Genomic DNA, 15,961 nt, shown 5'->3' on the forward strand with positions numbered 1-15,961 from the left:
TATCGCGAGATCGGTCTATATGGCAGCTATATCCAAATTTGGACCGATCGGGGCCATATTGACGAAGGATGTCGAAGGGCCTAACACGACTCACTGCCTCAAATTTCAGCAAAATCGGGCAATAAATGTGTCTTTTATGGGCACAAAACCTAAAATCTAGAGATCGGTCTATATGACAGCTATATCAAAATCGGGACCGATCTATCGAAGAGCCTAACACAATTCACTGACCCAAATTTCAGCGAAATCGGACTATAAATGCGCCTTTCATGGGCGCAAGCCTTAAATCGAGAGATCGGTCTATATGGCAGCTATATTCAAATCTTTACCGATCTAGGCCAAATTGCAGAAAGATGTCGGGTGGCCTAACACAACCCACTGTCCCAAATTTGGGCGAACTCGGATAATAAAAGCGCAGATATATGGCAGATATATCCAAATCTACACCGATCGGGGTCATATTGCAGAGAAATGTCGAGGGGCTTAACTTAAGTCACTGTCACAAATTTCAGCAATTAAACCCACTGTCCTAAATTTCGGCGACATCGGAAAGTAAATGCTCCTTTTATGGGCCCAAATCCTTATATCGAGAGATCGGTCTATATGGCAGCTATATCCAAATCTGAACCAATCTGGGCCAAATTGACGAAGGATGTCGAAGGGCCTAACACAACTCACTGTCCCAAATTTCAGCTAAATCGGGCAATAAATGTGGCTTTTATGGGCCTAAGACTCTAAATCGGCGGATCGGTCTATATGGCAGCTATATCCAAATCCAGACCGATCTGGGCCAAATTGAAGAAGAATATCGACGAGCCTTAAACAAATCACAGTCCCAAATTTCGGCGACATCGGACAATAATGAACCTTTTAAGTGCCCAAAACCTTAAATTGAGAGATCGGTCTATATGGCAGCTATATCCAAATCTGGACCGATTGGGGCCATATTGCAAAAGTATGTCACCGGGCTTAATTTAACTCACTGTCCTAAATTTCGGCGACATCGGACAGTAAATGCTCCTTTTATGGGCCCAAATCCTTATATCGAGAGATCGGTCTATATGGCAGCTATATCCAAATCTGAACCAATCTGGGCCAAATTGACGAAGGATGTCGAAGGGCCTAACACAACTCACTGTCCCAAATTTCGGCAAAATCGGATAATAAATGTGGCTTTTATAGGCCCAAGACCCTAAATCTGAGGATCGGTCTATATGACAGCTATATCCAAATCTTAACCGATCTGAGCCAAACTGAACTGGGATATTGAAGGGCCTAACACAACTCACTGTCCCAAATTTCAGCAAAATCGGATAGTAAATGTAGCTTTTATGGGCCTAAGACCCTAAATCGGCGGATCGGTCTATATGGGGGCTATATCAAGATATAGTCCGATATAGCCCATTTTCGAACTTAACCTGCTTAGGGACAAAAAAAAAGAATCTGTGCAAAGTTTCAGCTCAATATCTCTATTTTTAAAAACTGTAGCGTGATTTCAACAGACAGACGGACGGACAGGCGGACGGACATGGCTAGATCGTCTTAGATTTTTAAGACGATCAAGAATATATGCACTTTATAGGGTCGGAAATGGTTATTTCGATGTGTTGCACACGGAATGACATAAGGAATATACCCCCATCCTTCGGTGGTGGGTATAAAAAATCATTTTAAGTTCGAACAAGGGTTCTATTGGTTGCCCAAAAAGTAATTGCGGATTTTTCATATAGTCAGCGTTGACAAATTTTTCACAGCTTGTGACTTTGTACTTGCATTCTTTCTTCTGTCAGTTATCAGCTGTTACTTTTAGCTTGCTTTAGAAAAAAAGTGTAAAAAAAGTATATTTGATTAAAATTCATTCTAAGTTTTCTTTTAAAAAATCAAAAATCAATCGCAATTACTTTTTGGGCAACCCAATAGAAAAAGACAGTGCTAGCTTTATGGCATCTTAGACCAATTTTTCCATTTGTTACAAACAAAATGACGAAATAAATATACCCCTCATTCTATGGTGCCTCCACCATATAGTATAAAAATTCCTTCTGCCTTCATTAGTCAAGTTTTGAGGGGAAACATATTCCAATTCTTATGCGTAACTATCTCTAAAAACAGGACTTTATGACATTTATCATTTCCTTTATATCCTCTCTTAAGCCCCCAGGTAATTTATGATGTCCTGCTTTGTGCGTGTTTGTATGCTGCTTAGGACACACGCCCCAGCAGCAACTACGTTTCGTTAATAGATTTGCATTGGCTTCCTTGTGGGAAATGTAGGTATCCCTGTAAAGTCTGTTGCAGGTACTTTCTTCTCTTCCTTTGTCAGGGCCATAGCCTCCTGCCTGTTTTCAGTTCCATAGTCTCAAATAAACCTTCGTGATAAAGTCAACCAAAACTTTACAGCATTCATGCCATTATGCTGATATGGTTCATAAACCCTTGAAACTAAAATTGAAGAGCACACGTTTTCTCAAAGGTTAGCCATAAATAAAAGTGAAATTCTTAAAGGTCATGCATGCTGTGATTTATTTTGCAAAACAGTTTTCACAAAACAAAATTTGGTAGTTGGCAGACAGATACCGAGATTTTCCGTAGCATCCAATGGCAACAATTATTCATGAAAAGGAAAATGATTTTTATTTTTTCATTGTTTCAGCAGTTGGCTGAGTTTGGAAAAGAATTTAATTTTATTGCAAAGTATGGCAAAACATAGGAAAGGGGAGATGGAGTGGAGATGGAAAATCATACACCTTCTGCTGTTCTCTAACAATACAATGAACTTTCCCCCCCCCAAACAAATGATGTCTCTTTGTTGAAGTCCTGCCAGTGTCGCTCTATCCTTTATAGATAGTAATTCATCCAATTTGCAAAACTGTCAAATATGAATACGAATGTGATCATAGCTAGGCAGCAACAAGCAAGCGTAACCATAGAGATGCTGTTCCGAAGGACATTGCTGTTGTCTTCTTTGAGAGCCACAAAAGATACGTGTATGTACATCTATATTGTAGTGTTTCGTTACAAACCCTACATTGCCAACATGCATATATCATTTAATTAGACCAAACATTTCTTTGTTTTATTGGCATAAATAAATAGTTCTATGCTTGCCGAACTACTTCCTGTAGATTTCCTTCAAAAATGCTTATTTAAAAATATTTGTGTGTCCTTGTGCTTTTCCTCCCTTCGCCTCCTTGCTCGCTTGCTTTTATCAAAGGCGAAAGCTTCAACAAGTAATAAGTTAGGAAGGCCAAAGTCGAGCGGAGCCGACTATGCAATACCCTACGCCACCGAGTCCGCCTACTTCTATTAACCAAATGCGAGATAATCTTATATATAATAAGTAAAAAGGCGTTAAGTTCGGCCGGGCCGAACTTTGGATATCTACCACCTCGGGTATATATCTAAACCACCTTCTATATGGCAACTATATCCAAATCTGAACCGATCTGGGCCAAATTGACGAAGGATGTCGAAGGGCCCAACACAACTTACTGTCCCAAATTTCAGCAAAATCGGATAATAAATGTGGCTTTTATGGGCCTAACGCCATAAATCGGGGATCGGTCTATATGGCAGGTATATCCAAATCTGAACCGATCTGAGCCAAATTGACGAGAATGTCGATGGGCCCAACACAAGTCACTGTCCCAAATTTCAGCGCAATCGGATAATAAGTGTGGCTTTTATGGACCTTAGACCCTAAATCGGAGGATCGGTCTATATGGCAGCTATATCCAAATCTAAACCGATCTGGGCCAAATTAACGAAGGAAGTCGAAGGGCCTAACACAACTCACTGTCCCAAATTTCAGCAAAATCGGATAATAAATGTGGCTTTTATGGGCCTAAGATCCTAAATCGGAGGATCGGTCTATATGGCAGCTATATCCAAATCTGAACCGATCTGGGCCAAATTGACGAAAGATATCGATGGGCCCAACACAATCCACTGTTCCGAATTTCATCAAAATCGGAAAATAAATGTGGCTTTTGTGGGCCTAAGACCCTAAATCGGAGGATCGGTCTATATGGCAGCAATATCCAAATCTAAACCGATCTGGGCCGAATTAACGAAGGAAGTCGAAGGGTCTAACACAATCACTGTCCCAAATTTCAGCAAAATCGGATAATAAATGTGGCTTTTGTGGGCCTAAGACCCTAAATCGGAGGATCGGTCTATATGGCAGCTATATCCAAATCTGGACCGATCTGGGCCGAATTAACGAAGGATGTCGAAGGGTCTAACACAATCACTGTCCCAAATTTCAGCAAAATCGGATAATAAATGTGGCTTTTGTGGGCCTAAGACCCTAAATCGGCGGATCGGTCTATATAGGGGCTATATCTAGATATAGTCCGATATAGCCCATTTTCGAACTTAACCTGCTTATGGACAAAAAAAGAATCTGTGCAAAGCTTCAGCTCAATATCTCTTTTGGTAAAGACTGTAGCGTGATTTCAACAGACAGACGGACGGACATGGCTAGATCGTCTTAGATTTTGAGGACGATCAAGAATATATGCACTTTATACGGTTATTTCGATGTGTTGCAAATGGAATGACAAAATGAATATACCCCCATTCTTCGGTGGTGGGTATAAAAATTAATTTGTGTTTGTATGTTTGTGTGTTCCTTATAGACTCAGAAACGGCTGAACCGATTTTCTTGAAATTTTCACAGATGGTGCATAATGACCCCGTGGTGAAAATAGGGCACTACATTTTTTGATATTTGAAGGGGGGGCGGGCCCTCCCCCTTACCCTAATTTTCAGAAACGCCAGATCTCGGAGATGGGTGGTGCGATTTAAGCAAAATTTTGTGTGCTCTCATATGGTACCCTAAAAATAAATATTTGGTATCCAAATTTCGGATGGGGTACCTAGGGGTGACGCCCCACAGTAAAACCTACCAAACATATATTTAGACCAATCACTACAATATGAGACTCAAATGAAAGGTATTTAGGATAAGAAAACGTATCTGATATCCAATTGTCGGACCAAGTGTTAGGGGGACCACCCCAAGCCCCAAAACACCCCTAAATCGGACATATTTACCTACCATGGCAATATGGGACTCAAATGAAAGGTGTCTGCGAGTAGAATACGAATCTGATATCCAAATGTGGGACCACGTTTCTGGGGGTTCACCCCTTTCCCAAAACACTCCCCATACAGGACTTATTTACTGACCACGGCAATATGGGGCTTAAATAAAAGGTATTTGAGCGTAGAATACGAATCTGATATCCAAAATATGGGACCCAGTGTTTAGGGGCCGCCCATCCCCGAGAGCATCCCCCAAACACGACAAATATACGACCATTGCAATATGGGGTTCAATTGCAAGGTCTTTGGGAGTAAAGCACGAATTTGATATCAATATTCGGGAAAAGTGTCTATGGGGCCACTCCGCCCCCACAACACCACTAAAATAGTAAGTATTTACTGACTATTGCAATATGAGGCTCAAATAAGAGGGGTTTTAAAGTGGAACACGAATCTGATATATATTTTCAAAGCCAAGTCACTGAGTCGTTTTCACTATGAAAACTTTAAATTGTCTGTAACTCCTTAACTAAGCGTCCTAGAGGGAAATGAGCCTTAATTCGTGACTCTCTCAAAAAATTTGAAAATTCATTGAAAATCCATCAAAAAGGAAAATTTCACTATGAAAACTTTGAATTGGCTATATCTACTAAACTAAGCGTCCTAGAGGGAAATGAGCCTTAATTCGTGACTCCCTCAAAAAATTCGAAAATTCATTGAAAATCCATCAAAAAGGAAAATTTCACTATGAAATCTTCAAATTGGCTATATCTCCTAAACTAAGCGTCCTAGAGGGTAAAGGGCCTTAATTCGGACAACGAAAAAATCTTGTAACAAATATGCCGTGTGAGAAAGGCTAGAGATATCTCTTTGAGATGATAAAAGAGGAGGCGTTAGCAAGATAGTGTGCTAAATTTAAAGGCCCTAGGTTGTCCGGGCGATTTTTGGCAGGACATGGATAGGCAGAGAGACAGACAGACGTAGCTAAATCGAATGGGGAAGTAATTCTAAGCTAATCGGTACAGCTCGTCGCCTTCTTATCGTTGCAAACAAACGCACAAAGTTATAATACCCTGTTCCGCAGTTGTTGTGTAGGGTAAAACCTACTGAGAAAGTGCCAAATATCTGAGACAGCTTCAATTGATTCGAGGGTGGCTATATAAGTTTCTGGCCTTATATTGAAAACTCAAATTTTTACCATTTCAAATGGGTTGAATGTTTTCTTAAGTATCCTCCAGCATGATTTACACACTTTTGCATACGCTTAAACCAATTGTCGAAGCACTTTTTCCACTCCGATTAATTCATCTTCAAAATATGGTCATTGAACGTTTCAACAACTTTTCCTGTTGACGAAAATCGTTGAACACGCATTTTTTTGTTAATGTGCGGGAATAAAAAAAAGTATTGAGTGTCAAGTCAGAGCTGTATGGCGGATGAGCCATCAGTTCGACGTTTTGGCCGGTCAAAAAGCGCTGTCATGATGAACGCCATTGTCATGGTGAACATTGAATTGTTGTCTCTTGTTCATTTTTCGAATTTCCCCCTAGACTTCAGGTAAAGAAATTGTGGTGTACCACTCAGAATTGACCTCGCCACATGACCAGTTTTGCGGAAAAACAAGCGACCATTTGCTTCTAAGTTTTTCTTCCACAAGCAACTTTTGTTGGATATGGCTTGTCTTCGAGGTCCTACACTCTCGATTATTGTTGTGCTTCGCTCTCGTACGCATAGATCCCCGATTCGCCATCTGTGAAATGTGTTCTTAAACAGCGCCATCCTGTTTTTCCAACATTCTTGACACTAATCGACACTATCCTTTTTTTGAACGAATTTAAATTTTGCGGAATTTATCGAGAACAAACGTTTTTTACGGCCAGATGTTCATGCAATATCGAGTGTATACTGGTGGAAGAAATGCCCAAGGATTCCTCTATCTCTCGGAATGTGACATGATGATCTTGCATTAAAGTTCACTCACGACATCAATGTTCTGTGCAACAATGGCCGTTTTTCGACAACCTTCCCGGAATTCGACTATGAGCAGGTGTCGGTTATGGCCGAATTTATTGAACCAGTTTTTCGCAGTGCCATAGAATGGTAACTCATCGCCATACAGAGATTCAAGTTCATCAATGGATTTTTGTCGTAATACTCCATGTTTAAAGTTGAGAAAAATGATCTCAAACAAGTAAGAGCGTGCTAAGTTCGGCCGGGCCGAATCTTGTATACCCTCCACCATGGTTCGTATTAGGCGAGTTCTTTGCGCGATATCTCTTTTTAGGCAAACAAAGAATAATGGATAAACATTTTTACGCTATTGGAGATATGTCAAGTTATAGTCGGATTCGGACCATAAGTGAATTGAATGTTGAAGACCATAGTAGAAGTCATTGGGCAATATTTTAGAAGAAGAAGAAGAATTGCGCCTTATAGGGCCTCAAGAAGCATAATCAGGAGATCGGTTTATATGGGAGCTGTATCAGGCTATAGATCGATGAAGACCTTATTAGATACGTATGTTAAAGGTCATGAGAGAAGCCGCTGTACAAAATTTCAGCTAAATCGGACAAGAATTGCGCCCTCTAGCGGCTCAAGAAGTCAAGACTCAAGATCGGTGTATATAGCAGCTATATCAGGTTATGAACCGATTTGAACCATATTCAGCACAGTTGTTGAAAGTCATAACACAACATTTCGTGCACAACTTCAGCCAAATCAGATGAGAAATGCGCCCTCTATTGGCTCAAGATGTTAAGATCCAAGATCAGTTTATATGACAACTTTATCAGGTTATGAACTGATTTGAATCATATTTAGCACAGTTGTTGAAAGTCATAACAAACAACTTCATGCAAAATTTCAGGCAAATCGGATAAGAATTGCGCCCTCTAGTTGCTCAAGAAGTCAAGATCCAAGATCGGATGAACCGATTTGAACCATAATTAGCGCCCTCTAGCGGCTCAAGAAGTCAAAACTCAAGATCGGTTTATATGACAGCTATATCAGGTTATGTACCGATATGAACCGTAGTAAGCACAGTTGTTGGAAGTCATAACAGAAAACCTCATGTCAATTGCGCCCTCTAGAGGCTCAAGAAGTCAAGATCCAAGATCGGCATATATGGCAGCTAGATCAGGTTATGAACCGATTTAACCCATACTTAGCACAGTTGTTGGAAGTTATAGCAAAACACTTCATGCTATATTTCAGCCAAATCGGATGAGAATCGCGCCCTCTAGCGGCTTAAGAAGTCAAACCTCAAGATCGGTTTATATGGGAGCTAATCAGGTTATGAACCGATTTAACCCATACTTACTACAATTGTTAGAAGTCATTAAAAAAACACTTTATGCAAAATTTCAGCCAAATCGCATGAGAATTGCGCCCTCTTGCGGCTCAAGATGTTAAGATCCAAGATCAGTTTATATGACAGCTTTATCAGGTTATGAACTGATTTGAATCATATTTAGCGCAGTTGTTGAAAGTCATAACAAACAACTTCTTGCAACATTTCAACCAAATCGAAAAGAATAGCGCCCTCTAGTGGCTCAAGAAGTCGAGACCCAAATTCGGTTTATACGACAGCCATATCAATTTATGAACCGATTTAACCCATACATAGCACAGTTGTTGGAAGTCTTAACAAAACACTTTATGCAAAATTTCTGCCAAATCGCATGAGAATTGCGCCCTCTAGCGGCCAAAGAAGTCAAGACCCAAGATCGGTTTATATGGCAGCTATATCCAAGCATGGAACTATTTGGACCATTTACCATCCCAACTGACCTACACTAATAAGATATATTTGTGCAAAATTTCAAGTGTCTAGCTTTACTCCTTCGAAAGTTAGGATGCTTTCGATAGACGGACGGACGGACATGGCAAGATCGACTTAAAATGCCATGACGACCAAGAATATTTATATTTGATGGGTTCTTAGACCCATATTTGGAGGTGTTACAAACGGAATGACGAAATTAGTATGCCCCCCATCCTATGGTGGAGGGTATACAAACGTCTACGAGCTTATTTCATTGTTTTGTCGAATCAATGTTTTCAAGTCACTGTACACGTCCCAAATGATGGTCGTGCGCCAAAACGTTCTGATTACGATTATGCTGGAAAATGTCAATCTTTACAATGGTTATGTCAGATTGCACCTGGCACCACCAAATGTTGCCCAAGCCAGAAACTTATGTAGCAGCCCTTGTATACGCATTGGTAACATATGTACTCAACATATTTGATTAAGAGCATCTCCTGCAAGGACTTGAAATAAATACATAAATATTTACAATCATATTGCTTGTGGATGTCAATATTGCATATAAATAGAATTTGTTTTTTTTTTAACATTTATTTATTGATATTTTTCTCATATTTTTATATGAGTTAAAAAAAAAAAACTTTATATTGAACATAAAAAATTACACACATACATATTCCATATATAAATATTCAAAAAGCTGGGAGGCATGACATTTTTTTAAATTCAGTGTCAATGACTTTGCGAACACACGCAGGGAGGATACATAGAAAATTTTTCTTGGTGAATTTTTTTTTTACTAGAGTCACACTCGAAACAGATGTCAAAAAACAAATAAAAATATGTTCATAAGTATGAGTTTTGTTTTATTTCATTGCGAATAGCATATTCATTTGCCAATTTATTATGGTCCATTAACTAAATAAAAAACAAACCAAAAGATGGCTGCATGCATATCTTGTAGGTCAAGTTGAGTTGAAACAATTCGTTAACCGAATATTTGCACTTTCAAGATCTTTTCCAAACAGACATCGTTAAAATATGATATGCAAAATCATACACAAGAAACCACAACTGTGGAACAGGGTGATATAATTTAGAGCATTCGTTTGCAACGCTAGCTAGGAGAAGAGCTAGAGCCATTGTTTAGTATAGCGAACGCTTTAGAATTATTTCCTCGTTCGTTTTAGCTGTGCTTGTCTGTCTGTCCATCACTTTTTATACCCTCCACCATAGGATGGGGGTATACTAATTTCGTCATTAGTATACCCCCGTAAAACCCCATAAAACAAAAACAAACAAATTTTGCCCATGAACATTCCACTAAGGAACATGGGGCAAACTTCTCACATATCAATGAGTGCAGTCCGATTCAAGTTAAAGCTCAATGGTAAGGGTGGCCTCCTTTTTATAGCCGAGTCCGAACGGCGTGCCGCAGTGCGACACCTCTTTGGAGAGAAGTTTTACATGGCATAGTACCTCACAAATGTTGCCAGCATTAGGAGGGGAAAACCACTGCTGAAAGTTATTTCTGATGGTTTCACCAGGATTCGAACCCAGGCGTTCAGCGTCGTAGGCGGACATGCTAATCTATGCGCTACGGTGGCCTCCCCATAAAGTATATATATATTCTTGATCGTCATGTCATTTTAAGTCGATCTAGCCATGTCCGTCCGTCCGTCTGTCTGTCTGCCCGTCCGTCTGGCCGTCTGTCTGTCAAAAGCACACTAACTTTCGAAGGAGTAAAGTTAGCCGCTTGAAATTTTGCACAAATATTTTGTATTAGTGTAGGTCGGTTGGGATTGTAAATGGATCAAATCGGTCCATGTTTTGATATAGCTGCCATATAAACCGATCTTGGGTCTTGACTTTTTGGCCCTCTAGAGGGCGCAATTCTTATCCGATTTGATTGAAATTTTGCACGTGGTGTTTTGGTATCACTTTCAACTACGGCGCTAAGTATGGTTGAAATCGGTCCATGTTTTGATATAGCTGCCATATTAACCGATCTTAGGTCTTGACTTCTTGAGCCTCTAGAGGGCGCAATTCTTGTCCGATTTTACTGAAATTTTCCAGGTGTTAATTTGGTCTTACTTTCAACAACTGCGCCAAGTATGGTTCGGTCCATGTTTTGATATAGCTGCCATATAAACCGATCTTGGGTCTTGACTTCTTGAACCTCTAGAGGGCGCAATTTTAGTCAGATTTGAGTGAATTTTTGCAGGTGGTGTTTTGGTATCACTTCCAACAACTACGCTTAGAATGGTTCAAATCGGTCCATGTTTTGATATAGCTTCCATATAAACCGACCTTGGGTCTCGACTTCTTGAGCCTATAGAGGGCGCAATTTTAATCAGATTTGAGTGAATTTTTGCAGGTGGTGTTTTGGTATCACTTCCAACAACTGCGCCAAGTATGGTTCAAATCGGTCCATGTTTTGATATAGCTGCCATATAAACCGATCTTGGGTCTTGACTTCTTAAGCCTATAGAGGTCGTAATTTTTGTCCAATTTGACTGAAATTTTGCACGTGGTATTTTAGTCTTACTTACAACAACTGCGCCAAGTATGGTTCAAATCGGTCCATGTTTTCATATAGCTGCCATATAAACCGATCTTGGGTCATGACTTCTTGAGCCGCTTGAGGACGCAATTCTCATCCGATTTGACTGAAATTTTGCACGTAGTGTTTTGGTAGCACTTCCAATAACTGCGTCGAGTATGGTTCAAATCGGTCCATGTTTTGATGTAGCTGCCATATAAACCGATCTTGGGTCTTGACATCTTAAGCCTTTAGAGGGCGTAATTTTTGTCCAATTTGACTAATATTGTGCAGGTGGTGTTTTGTTATCTTTTCCAACAACTGCGCCAAGTATGGTTCCAATCGGTCCATGTTTTCATATAGCTGCCAAATAAACCGGTCTTGGGTCTTGTCTTCTTGAGCCTATAGAGGGCGCAATTTTTGTCCGATTTGACTGAAATTTTGCACGTTGTGTTTTGGTATCTTTTCCAATAACTGTATTAAGTATGATTCAAATCGGTCCATGTTTTGATATAGCTGCCATATAAACCGGTCTTTGGTCTTGACTTCTTGAGCCTCTAGAGGGCGCAATTTTTGTCCGATTTGGCTGAAATTTTGCATGAGGTGCTTTGTTATGACTTCCAATAGTTTTGCCAAGAATGGCGCAAATCGGTGCATAACCTGATCTCCGATTTGGAATCTTGATTTCTTGAGCCTCTAGAGGGCGCAATTCTCATTCGAGTTGGCAGAATCTTTGAACAACGCCTTCTCTCATGACCTTCAACATACTTGTCGAATATGGTCTGATTCGATCAATGGCTTAATACAGCTCCCATATAAATTGATCTCCCGATTTTACTTCTTCAGCCCCTACAAGGCGCAATTCTTATCTGAATGAACTGAAATATTACACCGTGACTTCTACAATGTTCAGCATTCATTTATGGTTCGAATCGGACTATAACTTGATATAGCTCCAATAAAATAGCAGTTCTTATTCAATATTCTTTGTTTGCCTAAAAAGAGATACCGCGCATAGAACTCGACAAATGCGATCCATGGTGGAGTAATATTTGTGAGGTACTATGCGTTGCAAAAACTTCTCCCCAAAGACTTGGCGCACTGCGGCTCACCGTTCGGAATCGCCTTTAAAAGCGAGGCCCCTAATCATTGAGATTTAACTTGAATGGGACAGCATTCATAGACATGTTAGAAGTTTGCCTCTGTTCCATACTGGAATGTTTAAGGGCAAATTGGCATTACGTAGATTAGATGGTGTAGGGTATAGTCAGCACCGCCCTACTTTGGCCTTTCCTCACTGGTTTTTATTAAGACACTTGAACTGAAGTTTCACAAGCGTAATGGCAAATTTCTTCCATCCACCCCCAGTCTGTAGTGCATGCCTAGCAAAGTGTTAAATATTGCAATCAACGCCACCAGACATGCAGAATAATGAACTCTCATTTCAATAGAAAACCTAGAGGTTGCTGTTCGAATTTGACTATGTCTTGGCCCCTAAAATTCCTTTCATATTCGAATTGGGTAAAAGATTTTAAGTTGCTCGGAGTCGTTGAACTCTACATTAAATATTTCGTGCAGATTTACACATGTTTATTATTATCTATCAATTCCTATTGCTGCATGGGACAGCAACCCATCTTGGTTTTTTTTTTTTTACTCCAAATGGTATCTTCAAATATAACATTTTGTTCTCTGGTAGATATTTGTTATTGATAAAAAAAAACACGTACTGAAATTTGGTATTCAAATTAAGGTAGAACAAAAATTGTTTGTGGTACGGCAGGCTTATGACAATTGAAAAGGGTTTGACAGGATTCGTCATACAATGTGGGGCCAACGAAGGGAAGCCTTAATTTGTGGTTTGTAGCAGTTGACTTTTACCCTTACCACCATCAAAGCTTTAGGATACAGATGTTGTACATGTTGTTAATGTTGACAAACCACTAAAGGATGAGGTTTTATTAATTTTGTCAATCCATTTGTAACACATCGAAATATCGATTTGCGACCCAACAAAGTACATACATACTCTTGATCATTACCAGATTCTGATATAAAACGGGAAAATCCGCCTACTGGTATGGGAAAGTTGGACGAACAAAGGCATATAAACTACACTCTGAGAATTTTTATGGAAACAACAAAAATTATTGCTGAAAAAATCAAAAAAAAAAATTTTTTTTGCTATAACAGCAAATATTTTCTGCTGTTTCTTTCAAATTTCAATTTAAAACCGGGGGACATTGTTTGTTGACTTAATCCAAATTTGAACCAAACTGAGCCAAATTGCAAAAAGATGTCGAAGAGCCTAATACAACTCACTGTCCCAAATTTCGGCGAAATCGGACAATAAAAGCGCCTTTTATGGGTCCAATACCTTAAATCGAGAGATCGGTCTATATGGCAGCTATATCCAAATCTTTACCGTTCTATGCCAAATTGCAGAGAGATGTCGGGTGGCCTAATACAACTCACTGTCCCAAATTTGGGTGAACTCGGACAATAAAAGCGCCTTTTACGGGTCCAAGACCTTTAATCTAGAGATCGGTCTACAATATATGGGAGCTATATCCAAATCTGGACCGATCTGCGCCACACTGCATAAAAATGTCAAAGGGCCTAACATAACTCACTGTCTCAACTTTCGCCGAAATCGGACAGAAAATGCGCCTTTTATGGGCCCAAGACCTTAAATCGAGAGATCGGTCCATATGGCAGCTATATCCAAATCTTGACCAATCTGGGCCATATTGCAGAAAGATGTCGAGGGGCCTCATATAACTTACTGTCCCAAATTTCGGCGACATCGGACGAAAAATGCGCCTTTTATTCGCCCAAGACCCCCTATCGAGATATCAGTCTATATGACAACTATATCCGAATCTGGATCGATCTGTGCCATACTGCAGAAAAATGTCACAGGGCCTAACATAACTCACTGTCCCAAATTTCGGCGACATCGGACAATAAATGCGCCTTCTATGGCCCTAAAACCCAAAATCGAGAGATCGGTCTATATGAAAGCTATATCCAAATCTGGACCGATCTGTGCCATATTGCAGTGGATTGGCATAACTTAAGTCACTGTCCCAAATTTCGGCGACATCGGACAATAAATGCTCCTTTTATGGGCCCAAATCCTTATATCGCGAGATCGGTCTATATGGCAGCTATATCCAAATCTGAACCGATCTAGGCCAAATTGCAGAAAGGTGTCGGGTAGCCTAACAAAACTCATTATGCCCAATATCGGCGACATAGGACAATAAATGCGCTAATTATGGGCCCAAAACCTTAAATCGACAAATCGGTCTAATGGGCAGCTATAACCAAATCTGAACCGATCAAGGCCAAATTGAAGAACGATGTCGAAGGGCCTAAGAAAACTCACTGTCCCAAAATTCAGCACAATTCGATAATAAATGCGAATATTATGGGCCCAAGACCTTCAATCGAGAGATCGGTCTATATGGCAGCTATATTCAAATCCTGACCGATCTGTGTCATATTGCAGAAAGATATCGATGGGCCTAACTTAACTGACTGTCTCAAATTTCGACGACATCGTACAATAAGTGCGCCCTCTATGGCCCCAAAACCTTGAATCGAGAGATCGGTCTATATGGCAGCTATATCCATTTTAAGTCAAACTAGCCATGTCCGTCCGTCTGTCCGCCCATCCGTCTGTCTGTCGAAAGCACGCTTACTTTCGAAGGAGTAAAGCTAGGTGCTTGAAATTTTGCACAATACTTTTTATTAGTGTAGGTCGATTGGGATCTAGACTTCGGAAGCATCTAGAAGGCTCAATTCTTTGCTGAAGTAGCTGAAATTTTGCACGTGGTGTTTCTGTAACACTTTCAACAACTGTGGTAAGTATGGTTCAAATCGGTTCATAACATGATATAACTGCCACATAAACCGATCTTGGGTCTTGACTTTACAGCTTTTGGTTTTCACGTGGTGTTTTGGTATTATCTTCAACAACTGTGCTAAGTATGATTCAAATCGGTTCATAGCCTGTTATAGCTGCCATATAAACCTTTCTTGGATCTTGACTTCTTGAGCCACTAGAGGGCGCAATTCTTATCCGATTTGAATTACGAAGAATTTTGTTATGATATCCAACAACCGTGCCAAGTATGGTTCAAATAGGTTCATAAACTGGTATAGCTGCCTGATGAACCAATCTTTGGTCTTGACTTCTTGAGCCGCTAGGGGGCGCAATTCTCACCCCATTTGGCTGAAATTTTGCATGAGGTGTTTTGTTATTACTTCCAATAACTGTGCTAAGTATGGCGCAAATCGGTATATAACCTGGTATAGCTACCATATAATACGATCTGGGATCTTGACTTCTTGAGCCGCTAGAGGGCGCAATGCTCATCATGAGGTGTTTTGTTATGACTTCCAATAACTGTGCTAAGTATGGCGCAAATCGGTATATAACCTGGTATAGCTGCCATATAATACGATCTGGGATCTTGACTTCTTGAGCCGCTAGAGGGCGCAATGCTCATCATGAGGTGTTTTGTTATGACTTCCAATAACTGTGCTAAGTATGGCGCAAATCGGTATATAACCTGGTATAGCTGCCATATAAT

General features: G+C 40.1%; 1 protein-coding gene across 2 annotated transcripts in view; it reads left to right on the top strand.

Moving 5' to 3' along the window:
- The window catches only part of LOC106091665 (bumetanide-sensitive sodium-(potassium)-chloride cotransporter), a 214,958-nt gene that overhangs the window by 68,368 nt on the left and 130,629 nt on the right, over positions 1 to 15,961 (top strand). The gene's annotated exons all lie outside the window — the stretch shown is intronic.

The sequence above is a fragment of the Stomoxys calcitrans genome, chromosome 1 (genome assembly GCF_963082655.1).
Source record: "Stomoxys calcitrans chromosome 1, idStoCalc2.1, whole genome shotgun sequence".
Classification (NCBI taxonomy): domain Eukaryota; kingdom Metazoa; phylum Arthropoda; class Insecta; order Diptera; family Muscidae; genus Stomoxys; species Stomoxys calcitrans.